At 43.5% G+C, this 13,916-nt stretch overlaps 1 pseudogene; it reads left to right on the top strand.

Moving 5' to 3' along the window:
* Positions 1-5,462: 5,462 nt before the first annotated feature.
* LOC100411851 (immunoglobulin-binding protein 1-like) lies at positions 5,463-7,163 on the top strand (annotated as a pseudogene).
* Positions 7,164-13,916: the final 6,753 nt, after the last annotated feature.

The raw sequence follows: 13,916 nt of genomic DNA, 5'->3' as shown, positions 1-13,916 counted from the left end.
TTTTTTGTTTTTCTTAAAGACAGGGTCTTGCTCTGTCACTCAGACTAGAGTGCAATGACAAAATCATGGCTCACTACAGCCTTGATTTCCTGGGCTCAAACAGTCCTCTCACCTCAGCCTCCCTAGTAGTTGTTACTAAAGGGACGTGCCACCAGGCTCGGCTAATTTGTTTTGTTTTGTTTGAGACAGATCTTGTTCTGTTGCCCAGGCTGGTGGTGTGATCTTGGCTCATTGCAACCTCTACCTCCTGAGTTCAAGTGATTCTCTTGCCTCAGCCTCCCGAGTAGCTGGAATTACAGGCGTGTGCCTCCACACCCAGCTATTTTTTTTGTATTTTTAGAACAGATGCAGTTTTACCGTATTGGTCAGGCTGGTCTCGCACTCCCAACCTCAGATGATCTGCCTGCCTTGGTGTCCCAAAGTGCTGGGGGATTACAGGCATGAGCCACTTCGCTCAGCAATGTTATGATTTCTAAAGTTCTTCCCAAGAAATTAATAAGAGAGAATACCTAAGACAATTCAGAAAAAGTAAAGGAAATTTGGGCAAAGTAGAGTTCAAGGAGTAATCCTATTAGATATTGAAACACATATAAAAGATTAAAAAAAGAAACTTGTGGCTCTGTTGAAAAAATAGCCAGTTAAATAGCATAGAATAGGTAGGTATGATTAAGAAGACATTAAAAAATAACTGGAGAGGCCAGGCACAGTGGCTCATGCCTGTAATCCCAGTACTTTGGAAGGCTGAGGTGGATGGATCATTTGAGGTCAGGAGTTTGAGACCAGCCTGGTCAAGATGGTGAAACCCCTTTCTACTGAAAATACAAAATTTAGCCAGGTGTGGTGGTACATACCTGCAGTCCCAGCTACTCAGGAGGCTAAGGCAGGAGAATTACTTATGCCCAGGAGGTAGAGGTTGCAGTGAGCTGAGATTGCACCACTGCATCCCCAGCCTGGCTGACAGAGCCAGATTCTGTATTTAAAAAAAAAATTGGAGAAAAGAAGATATAAATGACCCATAAATACACAAAAAGATACTCAACATCATTAGCCACCAGAGAAAGAAAACCACAAGGAGCCACCACTTCACATCCAATAGGATGACATTATTAAAAAGACAGATTGGGAGGCAGAGATGGGTGAATCACCTGAAGTCAGGAGTTCAAGACCAGCCTCGCCAACATGGCAAAAACCTATCTCTCCTAAAAATACAAAAATTAGCTGGGTGTGGTGACCGTGCCTGTAATACCAACTACTTGAGAGGCTGGGGCATGAGAATGGCTTAAACCCGAGAGGCCGAGGTTACAGTGAGCTGAGATCGCACCACTGCACTCCAGCCTGGGTTACAGAGCAAGACTTCATTGCAAAAAAAGAAAGAAAGACAGATAATGACAAGAGTTAGTGATGATATACAGAAATCAGACCCTATTAGTGGAGACAGTGCAGCCATTTTGAGAAATAGTCTGTCAGTTCTTCAAAAGGTTAAATATTGAGTGACCACTTGACTCAGCAATTTTAATTCTGGGTACATATTCCTAAAAAAGTTGAAAACATATATTCATACACATACACAAATGTTCATAGCAACATTATTGATAATAACCAAAAAGTAGAAACAACCCAAATATGCATCAACCGATGGATGAATAAATAAAATATGGTATATCTGTACAATGGAATATTATTTGTGTAAGGTCTTTTAGGCTGACTGACTATGCCACTGATTGCATGGTAACCTCTGTGACCTGCACTTACATCTCTAGATGAATTCCTGGAACTAGAAAGTCTGAAGTAACTGGAAAACCTCAAAAGGAGAAGAATGACCAACCCCTGCAGTGCCTAATTACCTTTGAGACATTCTTCTATTGTTCCTTATTCCTGCCTCAACTGATAAGGCAACTGGATTTTGTATCCTGACTTCAGACCCTACAACCCCCTCCCACCTTGCAAAAACCACCCTGAACTGTAACTTCTGTAACTTTCTACTGCCTACCCCAAACCTATAAAACCAACTCCTATCCCACAGCCCTCTGCTGACTCTTTTCAGACTCAGCCCACCTACACCCAGGTAAATAAACAGCCATTTGCTCACACAAAGCCTGTTTGGGGGTTCTCTTCATTCTGAGCATGTTTTAACAATTTGGCTCTAAAAAGGAATGAAGTGGAGTTACATGCTATAACATGGATGAATCTTTTTTTTTTTTTTTTTTGAGACAGAGTTTTGCTCTTGTTGCCCAGGCTGGAATGCAATGGCATGATCTCGGCTCACTGCAACCTCTGCCTCCTGGGTTCAAGTGATTCTCCTGCCTCAGCCTCCCAAGTTGCTGGGAGTACAGGCATGTGCCACCATGCCCAGCTAATTTTGTATTTTTAGTAGATGGGGTTTCACCATGTTGGCCAGGCTGGTCTTCAACTCCTGACTTCAGGTGATCTGCCTGCCTTGGCCTCCCAAAGTGCTGGGATTATAGGCGTGAGCCACCTCATCCAGCCTGGATGAACCTTAAGTGAAAGAGGCCAGTTACAGAAAGCCACATGTGATATAATAAACAATAACTATTTGGTCTTTGGCTCCAATTTCTGACACAAAGTTCCTAAAACTCTTGGAATGTCTGGAGTAATGAGTGTCTTTTGCAGGCTGATGAAATGACTGGTGGCTGATATCTCCTAGATAGCTTTAGAATGGGGGAGAGTTACCAGAAGCTCTAAACATAAGAGCAACACTATAAAACTCTTAGACAAAAACAGGGAAAAACTTCAGGACACTGGATTTGACAATGATTCTTGGATACAACACCAAGCACACAGGCAATCAAAGAAAAAATAGATAAACTGAACTCTTCAGAAGTAAAAACTTTCATGCATCAAATACACTATCAACAGAGTGAAAAGGTAACCCATGATGGAAGAATATATATGCAAATCATATATCTAACAAGGGATTAATGTCCAGAATGTATAAATAACTCCTACAAGTCAAGAAGAACATGACAACAAACAACTTGATTTTTTAAAAGGCACAGGAATTAAATAGGTATTTTTCCAAAGAAGATATACAGACTGGGTGTGTACATTTTGGGAGGCCAAGGCAGGAGGACTGCTTCTGGCCAGGAGTTCAAGATCAGCCTGCGAAACATAGTGAGACGCTGTCTCTACGCTGTCTCTATTAAAAATTATAAAACGAAACAAAATGAAGATGTACAAATGACCAGTTAGCGCACGAAAAGATGCCCAAGACCACTAATCATCAGGAAAATGCAAATCGGAAACGCAGTGAGATACCACTTCACAAACACAGGCTCAAGCAATCCTCCCACCTCAGCTTTCCAAGTGGCTGGGACTATAGACGCATGCCACTGTGTCCAGCTAATTCTTTATTTTTATTTTTTTAGAGATGGGGTTTCATCATGTTGCCCAGGCTAGTCTCAAACTCTTAGTCTCAAGTGATCAGTCCATCTCAGCCCCACTATGTGCTGGGATTACAGATGTGAGCCGCTGTGCCCAGCCAAAAAGGTTACCTTTTGATCAGAAAGGCCACACTCAAGTTGGGCACAGTGGTACATGCCTAGTCCCAGCTACTCAGGAGGCTGGGGTAAAAGGATCGCTTGAGCCCAGGAGTTCAAAACCAGCCTGGGTAACATAGTGATACCTCATCTTTTGTTTATTTTTATTTATTTATTTATTTTTAAGACGGGGTTTCACCATGTTGGTCAGGCTGGTCTTGAACTCCTGACCTCAGGTGATCCACCCGCCTTGCCTCCAAAGTGCTTGGATTACAGGCATGAGCCACCACGCCTGGCCTGATAACTCATCTTTTGAAAGAAAAAAAAAAAAAGCAAAAAAAGTCACACCCGGAGAGTCCAGTTTTAGACATGTTGAGTTGGAAGCACCTACAAAACATCCAAGCGGAGATGTTCAGGAAGCCTCTGGGTATAAGGCTCTGGAACTTAAGAGAAAACTTTAGACTAGAGAGAAAGTTTTAGGGAAATTAGTACAAAGTTACTACCTGGAGCTGCAGAATTAGATGAGCTCTCTCAGAGAGTGCCTTCACATTACCCTGTTAGAAAACAAAGTAAGAAAAACAACCGTTTCTTTATGGACAAATCACCAATTTGGCAAGGTAGTAAACTTGGTGAATAACTCAGACTTTCTTCCTTTGAAATGTTACATTTTAAGTTTGCAATAAACCAAACTGGTTAGGTCACCAAATGGTCTACATGATAAATTACACATACATGCTATTCTAGGAGTGTCAACCTAAGTGTCACCAGTGGTTGTGGCAGAGACTGATGGTAGCCTTCTGTAATCTTCCTCCTCCTTAGCATTAAGAATCCTGATTATCTGGGCACACTGATGCCCAGAGCATTTAATTCTCTTCATTTGTTATAGGGCTATTGAGAGTTCCTATTTCCAGGTTGTTAACATGCAATTATTGATAATAGTCCCTTATAACCTTTTCTATTTCTGTAAACTCTATAGTCATGTTCCCTCTTTCATTCCTAATTTTAGAAACCTGCATCTTACCTCTTTCTCGCTAGTCTTGCTAAAGATTTATCAATTTTATTGGTAAAAAAGCGTTAAAGAACAAGCTTTTGATTTTGGTTATTTTCTCCATAACTCTTCGTATTGCATTTATCTCTGCTTGAATCTTTATTATTTCCTTCTTCCAACTTGCTTTGGGTTTAATTTGTTCTTCCGTTTTTAGTTTCATAACGAGGAAGGATGGCAATTGTTTTGACATCTTTCTTTTTTAAAATCGCAAGTGCTTACAGCTATAACTTCCCTGTTAGCACTGTTTTATCTGAATCCCACAAGTTTTGGAATATCGTGTTTTCATTTTTATTCAACTCAAAGTATTTTCTAATTCCACCAGTGATTTCTCTTTTGACCCTTAGTTTTTTTTCAGTGTATTGTTTCGTTTTCACATATTTGCAAATTCCCCAGATTTCCTTGTTATTGAATTTAATTTTATTCCATTGTGATTGGAGAAGATAATTTGAATGATTTCAATCCATTTAAATTTTTAACATTTTGGATACTTGGAAGGCCGAGGAGGGAAGATCACTTGAGCCCAGGGGTTAAGTCCAGCATGGGCAAACTAGTGAGATCTGTCTCTCTTAAAAAGAAAATACATCCGGCCGGGCGCGGTGGCTCAAGCCTGTAATCCCAGCACTTTGGGAGGCCGAGGCAGGTGGATCATGAGGTCAAGAGATCGAGACCATCCAGGTCAACATGGTGAAACCCCGTCTCTACTAAAAATACAAAAAATTAGCTGGGCATGGTGGCGCGTGTCTGTAATCCCAGCTACTCAGGAGGCTGAAGCAGGAGAATTGCTTGAACCCAGGAGGCGGAGGTTGCAGTGAGCCGAGATTGCGCCATTGCACTCCAGCCTGGGTAACAAGAGCGAAACTCCGTCTCAAAAAAAAAAAAAGAAAAAAGAAAAAGAAAATACATCCTCCCTCCCCAAGATGGCTGCTGAAGATGAGTTCTGTTGCTGCGGCTCCCGGAGCTGCTCGAAACTGGAAGCTTCTGGACGGAGTAGAAGTAGTGACTGAAACCTCTGGTTACCGGATAGTCCAGGAGAAGGTGTTCAAGTGCCTGGACCTCCTTGAGAAGGCTGCCGAAATGTGATCGCAGCTCTACTTGTTCAGCCAACATGAAGATTTGGAAGAGATTGCTTCCACCGACCTGAAGTACCTGTTGGTGGCAGCATTTCAAAAAGCTCTCACCATGAAACAAGTCAACCCAAGCAAGTGTCTAGATCATTTGCAGTGGGCTCGAGAATACTTTATGAACTACTTAACTCAGTGCCATTGCTATCATGTTGCCAAGTTTGAGCTGCCCAAAACCAAGAACTCAGCTGAAAATCACACCGCTAATTTCTCCATGGCTTGTCCTAGCCTTGTTGCTATGGCATTCTCAAAGACAGGCTAAAATAGATACAAGCAGAAGAAGGAGTTGGACCGAGGCGGGTGGATCACGAGGTGAAGAGATCGAGACCATCCTGGTCAACATGGTGAAACCCCGTCTCTACTAAAAAAAAATACAAAAACTTAGCTGGGCATGGTGGTGCGTGCATGTAATCCCAGCTACTCGGGAGGCTGAGGCAGGAGAATTGCCTGATTCCAGGAAGCGGAGGTTGCGGTGAGCCGAGATCACGCCATTGCACTCCAGCCTGGGTAACAAGAGCGAAACTCCATCTCAAAAAAAAAAACAAAAAAAAACAGAAGAAGGAGTTGGAGCATAGGTTGTCTGCAATGAAATCTGCTGTGGAAAGCAGTCAAGCAGATGATAAGCCTGTTCATGAATATTGTCTTCTTCACCTTCAGAGATGGATTGATATCAGCTCAGAAGAGATTGAGAGCATTGACCGGGATATAAAAATCCTGAGAGAGACTCTTTAAGAGAGGCATCAACTTCTTTTTTTTTTTTTTTTTTTTTTGTGAGATGGAGTTTCGCTCGTTACCCAGGCTGGAGTGCCATGGCGCAATCTCGGCTCACCGCAACCTCCGCCTCCTGGGTTCAGGCAAGTCTCCTGCCTCAGCCTCCTGAGCAGCTGGGATTACAGGCACGCACCATCATGCCCAGCTAATTTTTTGTATTTTTAGTAGAGACGGGGTTTCACCATGTTGACCAGGATGGTCTCGATCTCTTGACCTCGTGATCCACCGGCCTCGGCCTCCCAAAGTGCTGGGATTACAGGCGTGAGCCACCGCGGCTGGCCGAGAGGCATCAACTTCTAACTCATCTCGCCAGGAGAGGCCTCAGTGAAACTCTTCATTCTCACTCGGAACATGGCCCAAGCCAGAGTATTTGGGGCTGATTATCCAAGCCTGGCAACCATGACGGTGAGTGACTGGTGTGAACAACATGGGAAATATGGAACATTACCAGATCAGGGAATAGCCAAGGCAACACCAGAGGAATTCAGAAAAGCAGCTCAGCAATAGGCAGATCAAGAAGAAAAGGAGGAAGAGGATGATGAACAAACACTCTACAGAGCTCAGGAGTGGGATGACTGGAAGGACAGCCGTCCTAGGGGTGATGGCAACCAAGAGAACATGGGCTGATCTTCCCACAACACAACAGGACTGCAGGGTGCACACCTCCCCCACCAAGGAAAACCATGGAGTCCTCCCCTCCCTGGGCTCCCACTTCAGCTGTGCACAAGGAAGGCAAAGATGCTAAATATTGCTTTGCCTTCAATGATGTATCAAGTGATTAAGTGTGTAGTTGTACCTTAGATGATGTGAGCCAGCAATCTTGTTTTGGCATCATCATCATGTTGTATTCCAATTTCCAAACTTAAGCGGAAAGAAAAGAGTGCTGAGAAATGGCTCTGTATAAATGGCTGCCTGAATTCTCTGAAAAAACAATAAAAGCCCCTTCTATTAAAAAACAAGAAAATACAGTGGTAGATTTTGATATGCATTTTATGGTGGAACATATGTCCTGTCATAGAGAATGGTCCATATTTACTTTAGAAAAATGTGCATTCTGTTGTTGTTGGGTGGAGCGTTCTATAGATGTATGTTAGACCTTATTGGTTTACAGTATTATTCAAGTCTTCTATTTTCCTTTTGATCTTCTGTCCAGTTGTTTTACCCATTACTGCATGTGAGGTATTGAAGTCTCCAACTCCTATTGTTGAGTTGTCTACTTTTTCTTTAATTTTGTCAGTTTTTGTTTCATTTACTTTTTAGCTCTGTTATTAGGTTAATGTATATTTGTAATTGCTCTACTTTCTTGAGGGATCGACTCTTTTATCATTAGAGAATGGCCTCTGTCTCTAGCAACAATTATTTGTTTCAAGTCTATTTTGTCTTATGTTAATACAGTCATTTTAGCTCTCTTTTGGTTGCCCTTTGCGTGGTATATATTTTCCCGTCCTTTTGCTTCTAAGCTTTTTTTATCTTGAATCTAAAGTGTGCCTCTTGCAGGATGAAATAATGGCATTTGCAGCAACCTGGATGGAATTGGAGATTATTATTCTAAGTGAAGCTACTCAGGAATGGAAAACCAAACATCATATGTTCTCACTCACAAGTGGTACCTAAGGTATGTGGATGCGAAGGCATAAGAATTATACAATAGGCAGGGGGTGGTGGCTTATGCCTGTAATCCCAGGACTTTGGGAGGCTGAGGCAGGTGAATCACCTGAGGTTGGGAGTTCAAGACCAGCCTGATCAACATGGAGAAATCCCATTTCTACTAAAAATATAAAAAAATTAGCCAGGTGTGGTGGCGCATGTCTGTAATCCCAGCTACTCAGGAGGCTGAGGCAGGAGAATCACTTGAACCTGGGAGGTGGAGGGATGGCGCCATTGCACTCCAGCCTGGGAAACAAGAGTGAAATTCCATCTCAAAAAGAGAAAAAAAGGAATGATGTAATAGACTTTGGGGACTTGGGGTGAAGTGGGGTAGGGGGTAAGCGATAAATGACTGCCCGTTGGGTACGGTGTACACTGCTCAGGTGATGGGTGAAGCAAAATCTCAGAAATCACCACTAAAGAACTTATTCATATAACCAAACACTCCCTGTTCCCCCAAAAACCTATTGAAATAAAATAATAATAACAATAACAATAAAATGTGTTACTTGTAGACACAATATAGTTGGATCATGGTTTTCATCAATATTGCCAATATCTGCCTTTGATTTGAGTGTTTAAACCATTTACACTTAATGTAATTATGAATAAGAGGCTTTATAATTGCCATTTTCCTATTTTTTCTATATTGTCAAATATGTTTTGTTGTACCATTTTTATTCCCTTGTAATTTATTTTAGCATTCCTTGAGTTATTTTGTGATTGCCTTAGAGATTACAATTAATATCTAAACTTAAAACAACTTTTTTTCTTTTTTTTAAGTTGGAGTCTTGCTGTGTTACCAGGCTGGAGCGCAGTGGCGTGATCTCAGCTCACTGCAACCTCTGCCTCCCGGGTTCAAGTGATTCTCCTGCCTCAGCCTCCCAAGTAGCTGGGACTACAGGTGGGCGCCACCATGCCCAGCTAATTTTTGTATTTTCAGTAGAGATGGAGTTTCACCATGTTGGCCAGGATGGTCTCGATCTCTTGACCTCATGATCCATTTGCCTCAACCCTCTAAAGTGCTGGAATTATAGGCATGAGCCACAGCATCTGGCCCCTAGCAGATTTAGTAGAGAAAATTTAATACAGTTATAAAGGGATTGGAACTTCAGTTTTGTTTTTTTTTTTTTTTTAAATGGAGCCTCACTCTGTCACCCAGACTGGAGTGCAGTGGTGCAATCTCGGCTCACTGCAACCTCCGCCTGCCAGGTTCAGGTGATTCTCCTGCCTCAGCCTCCTTAGCAGGTGTGATTACAGGTGCATGCCACCACACCCAGCTAATTTTTGTATTTTTAGTAGAGATGGGTTTCACTATGTTGGCCAGGGTGGTCTCCATCTCCTGACCTCGTGATCCGCCTGCCTCGGCCTCCTAAAGTGCTGAGATTACAGGCGTGAGCCAACGAGTTCGGCCCCAGAGTTTCTTTTTTGGGAAATCTGCATCCCCTACCTGCGAACATACACGCCCCTTTGCAGACAGTCTTGTTGTGTCTGTAAATCTAGGTACTCACCCTTCCATCACAGAAGCTGAAGGAGTTACTGCGTGTTCCTTCCCTGGACTCTTTCTCTTAAATTGCCCTGGTGTAGCAGGCCCAGACACATAATCTCAACTCAGCCAATTTGACACTCTCTGTTGGGATTACGAGTTTTGAGTGAGTAATGCAAAGACAGAATAGCCTGTTGAAACTGACTTATTTCAGCACAGGCTTCTTCTGGACCCTTCTGTGGTTCTTGCCCATTTCCAAGTTATTTGTTCAGCCTTTTGTGAGTGCCCCAAATCTTTTGGTAAATTCCCTTTTGCGTAAGTTCTCTCAACTTGAGTTCTCTTGCTTATAATCAAAAGAATCATAAATAATGCAGTTATCTAACTTTTGTTTGGTCTATATGTAGAGTGAAAAAAATCTGCAACCAAATCACTAATTCAGGAGACAGGAGACTCAGGGCTTCTAGTCTTGCAAAGGAAAAGTCTACCTGAATAGCCCTCCTTGCTTTGGTGAAGAGGCAGGAGTTTGCAAAGCTCCTCTCACCTGGTTAAATTATACTTTGATCTTTTGTGAGATGCTGAACCAGATTCTTCTCTTAGAAAGCTGGTGTCTGGCTTTCGGCCTCAAAACATACATCTCCATCCGAAACCTCCTCTCAGCTGGCATTTTTTCTTTTCTTATATGTTCACGCACCAGCCCTGAAAATAGAGTGATTCAACCGCATGAAGACAGCTGCACTTCCTAATAAAAATATCTTCTGAAAGAAAACAGTCTGTTTTCTGAGTGGAATTTTACTCCAGAAATTGTTCAGTTTTGGATTGTAGGGAAGGAAATGAGCCCAACAGAAAAACCAAAATAGACACTCATGATTGCAAGGATCTAAAGGCAGCCTCCTGGTGAGTTGCCAGGCAACTGTCTCTCCAAAGATTCTGTCATTTCAATCTTATGGAATAAGTCGGTACCCGGATTTCTGACTCAAGATGTCTTGGGATAATAATGAATTCATCTCTTATGATTTTTTAAAAGTAGAAGCAGAGGCTGGGAGTGGTGGCTCCCGCCTGTAATCCCAGCACTTTGGGAGGCCGAGGCAGGCGGATCATGAGGTCAGGAGTTCAAGACAAGACTGGCCAATGGGGTGAAACCCCATCTTTACTAAAAAATACAAAAGTTAGCTGGGCATGGTGGCTCGTGCCTGTAATCCCAGCTACTTGGGAGGCTGAGGTAGGAGAATTGCTTGAACTGGGACCCAGGAGACAGAGGCTGTAGTGAGCCAAGATCGCATCACTGCACTCCAGCCTGGGCTACAGAGCGAGACTCTATTCCCCCCCCCCCCAAAAAATAAAACCAAACATACACACACACACACACACACACACACACACACACACACACACACACAAGCAGAAACCTCCTTCCTGCTTGGAGTACATGTTTCACTGTTGTGTTTTGTTTTTTTCTCCTACAGTATCTTTGTTGTTTCTTCAAAACAAGTAAGTTTTCATTTCTTTGGGATGGCCTTACTGGATCTTGCTGAGAATGGAGATGGATGGAAGACCACTTAGGGTGTTGATTTCTTGTGGGTTCAGATTTTGATCCTATGGGTATTAAGATGTTTTATTCACAGGGAGCAAAAGAAAAATATTCCTCATAAACATCACTTAAAACACCAATCATGGAAACCTTGGCCTTATGGTTAGAAATAAGGTCACTGCACCTCAGTAAACAAAATATTAGGCCAGGCGGGTGGCTCATGTCTGTAATCACAGCACTTTGGGAGGCCAAGGTGGGCAAATTACTTGAAATCAGGAGTTCAAAACCAGCCTGGCCAACATGACGAAACCCTATCTCTACTAAAAATACAAAAACTAGCCAAGCATAGTGACAGGTGCCTGTAGTCCCAGCTACTCAGGAGGCTGAGGCAGGAGAATTGCTTGAACCCAGGAGGTGGAGGTTGCAATGAGCTGAGATCGCACCACTGCACTCCAGTGTGGGCGACAGAGCAAGACTCCACCTCAGGTTAAAAAAAGGAGTTTGCTCTGTAGAGATGGAGTGAGACATGTCCAGAACACTTGACCAATGCTATAGGAGTGAAAACAGTCAGATCTACTGTCTGTGTCACTATAAATGGTTCACTAGGTTAGACTTTTGGAAATATTAATATTTTTTTTTAGCGTCAGCTTGTATTGTGTCAGAGTTCTTGGTTGCAACAGTGGAAACTGTTTAAATAAAAAGGAATGTAGGAGAAAGACATCAGGAGAATGAAACCTGTATAGCAAGGTATGGAACAGGTGCAATCTATGGGGCTCCAGGGGGCTGAGCACTGGGGACCCCGGTAGAGGCTGCACCCCAGGAGAGTGTTGTCAGCAAGCCGCTGATGCCTGTAACGAGCAACCTCCAAACCATCTCCACCTCCTCACGTCATTCGCTTCAGATTTCAAACTCTAGGCAAGAGTAAGCTGGCCCAGAATGTTCAGGCCTGTGCTGGGGCTAATCAGGGAAGGTCTGGGCCCTTTTGGGAGGCTGCCATTGTTTTCCACCGAGATCACATATGTGGGAGTTCTCTATTCCCCAAATAGAAATCAGGGAATAGAAAGGTGACTTTAGATTCTAGAAACAAAGAAAAAAGCCAAATGTTCACTATGCGGATTATTTCCTTTTGAATGTAAAAATGTAGGCGTGATCTAAACGCAATGAAGACAGTTCTCAACGTTATCAGAGGAGAAATGATCTACAGAAGATTGGAGGAAAACCATCTACTAACCCTTTGTTTTTGTTGTTGTCGTTTTTTGAGATTAGGGTCTCCCTCTGTCACCCAGGCTGGAGTGCAGCGGTGCAGTGTCGCTCACTGCAACCACTGCCTCCTGAGTTCAAGCAATTCTCATGCCTCAGCCTCCCTAGTAGCTGGGTGGGGTTACAGGTATGCAGCACCATGCCTGTCCAATTTTTGTTATTTTTCATAGAGACAGGGTTTTGCCATGTTGGCCAGGCTGGTCTCGAACTCCTGGCCTCAGATGATCTGCCCGCCTCAGCCTCCCAAAGTACTGGGATTACAGCTGTAAGCCATTGTGCCTGGCCCTGTTTTGTTTTCTTTCTTTTGTTTTTAAAAAATTAAATTAAATAATTAAATTAAATTAAATATTTTATTTTAAGTTCCGGGATACATGTGCAGGACGTGCAGGTTTGTTACATAGGTAAATGTGCCATGGTGATTTGCTGCACCTGTCAGCTCCATCACCTGGGTACTAAGCCCTGCATGCACTAGCAATTTATCCTGATGCTCTCACTCCCACTTCCCCCCGATAGAGCCCAGTGAGTGTTGTTCTCCTCTCTGTGTCCACGTGTTCTTGAGCCCTGTTTTGTTTTCTTGAGAAAGGGTCTTGCTCTGTCACCTGGGTTGGAGTGCAGTGGTGCAAACATGGCTCACTGCAGCCTCCACCTCCTGGGCTCATGTGATCCTCCCAATTTAGTGTCCCAAGTAGCTGGAATTACAGGCACATGCCACCTTACCTGGCTAATTTCTTTTTTTTTGAGATGAAGTTTCACTCTTGTTGCCAAGGCTGGAGTGCAGTGATGCCATCTCAGCTCACCACAGCCTCCACCTTCCAGGTTCAAGCGATTCTCCTGCCTCAGCCTCCTGAGTAGCTGGGATTACAGGCATGTGCCACCACGCCTGGCTAATTTTGTATTTTTAGTAGAGATGGGGTTTCTCCATGTTGGCTAGGCCGGCCTCAAACTCCTGACCTCAGGTGATCTGCCCACAGTGCTGGGATTATAGGTGTGAGCCACCTCGCCTGGCCAGTTTTGTTTTGAGACGGAGTCTCACTCTGTCACCAGGCTGAATTGCAGTGGTGCGTTCTTGGCTCACTGCAACCTCTGCCTCCTGGGTTCAAGCAATTCTCCTGCCTCAGCCCCTCAAGTTGCTGATACTACAGGTGCGCACCACCATGCTCAGCTATTTTTTTTTTTTTTTAAAGTAGAGACGGGGTTTCACCATGTTGGCCAGGATGGTCTTGATCTCCTGAACTTGTGATCTGCTCACTTTGGCCTCCCAAAGTGCTGGGATTACAGGTGTGAGCCACCGCACCTGACCTTGCCCAGCTAATTTTAAAAATATTTTGTAGAGGCAGAGTCACCCTACGTTGTCCAGGTTGTTCTCAGACTCCTGGGCTCAAGTGATCCTCCCACCTCAGCCTCCCAATGTGCTGGGACTTCAGGCATGAGCCACCGTGCCCAGTTCCTTTGTTTTTTCGTTCAGGAAACCAATGCCTTGGATGACTGTGACTTTCTACTGCCACCCAGCTAGTTAGTTTAAGAGGTGGGGTTACTATTCTGCCTGTTCAGTCTCTGG

This window comes from Callithrix jacchus, chromosome 17 (genome assembly GCF_049354715.1).
Source record: "Callithrix jacchus isolate 240 chromosome 17, calJac240_pri, whole genome shotgun sequence".
Lineage (NCBI taxonomy): Eukaryota > Metazoa > Chordata > Mammalia > Primates > Cebidae > Callithrix > Callithrix jacchus.
This window is presented reverse-complemented; position numbering and strand designations above follow the sequence as displayed.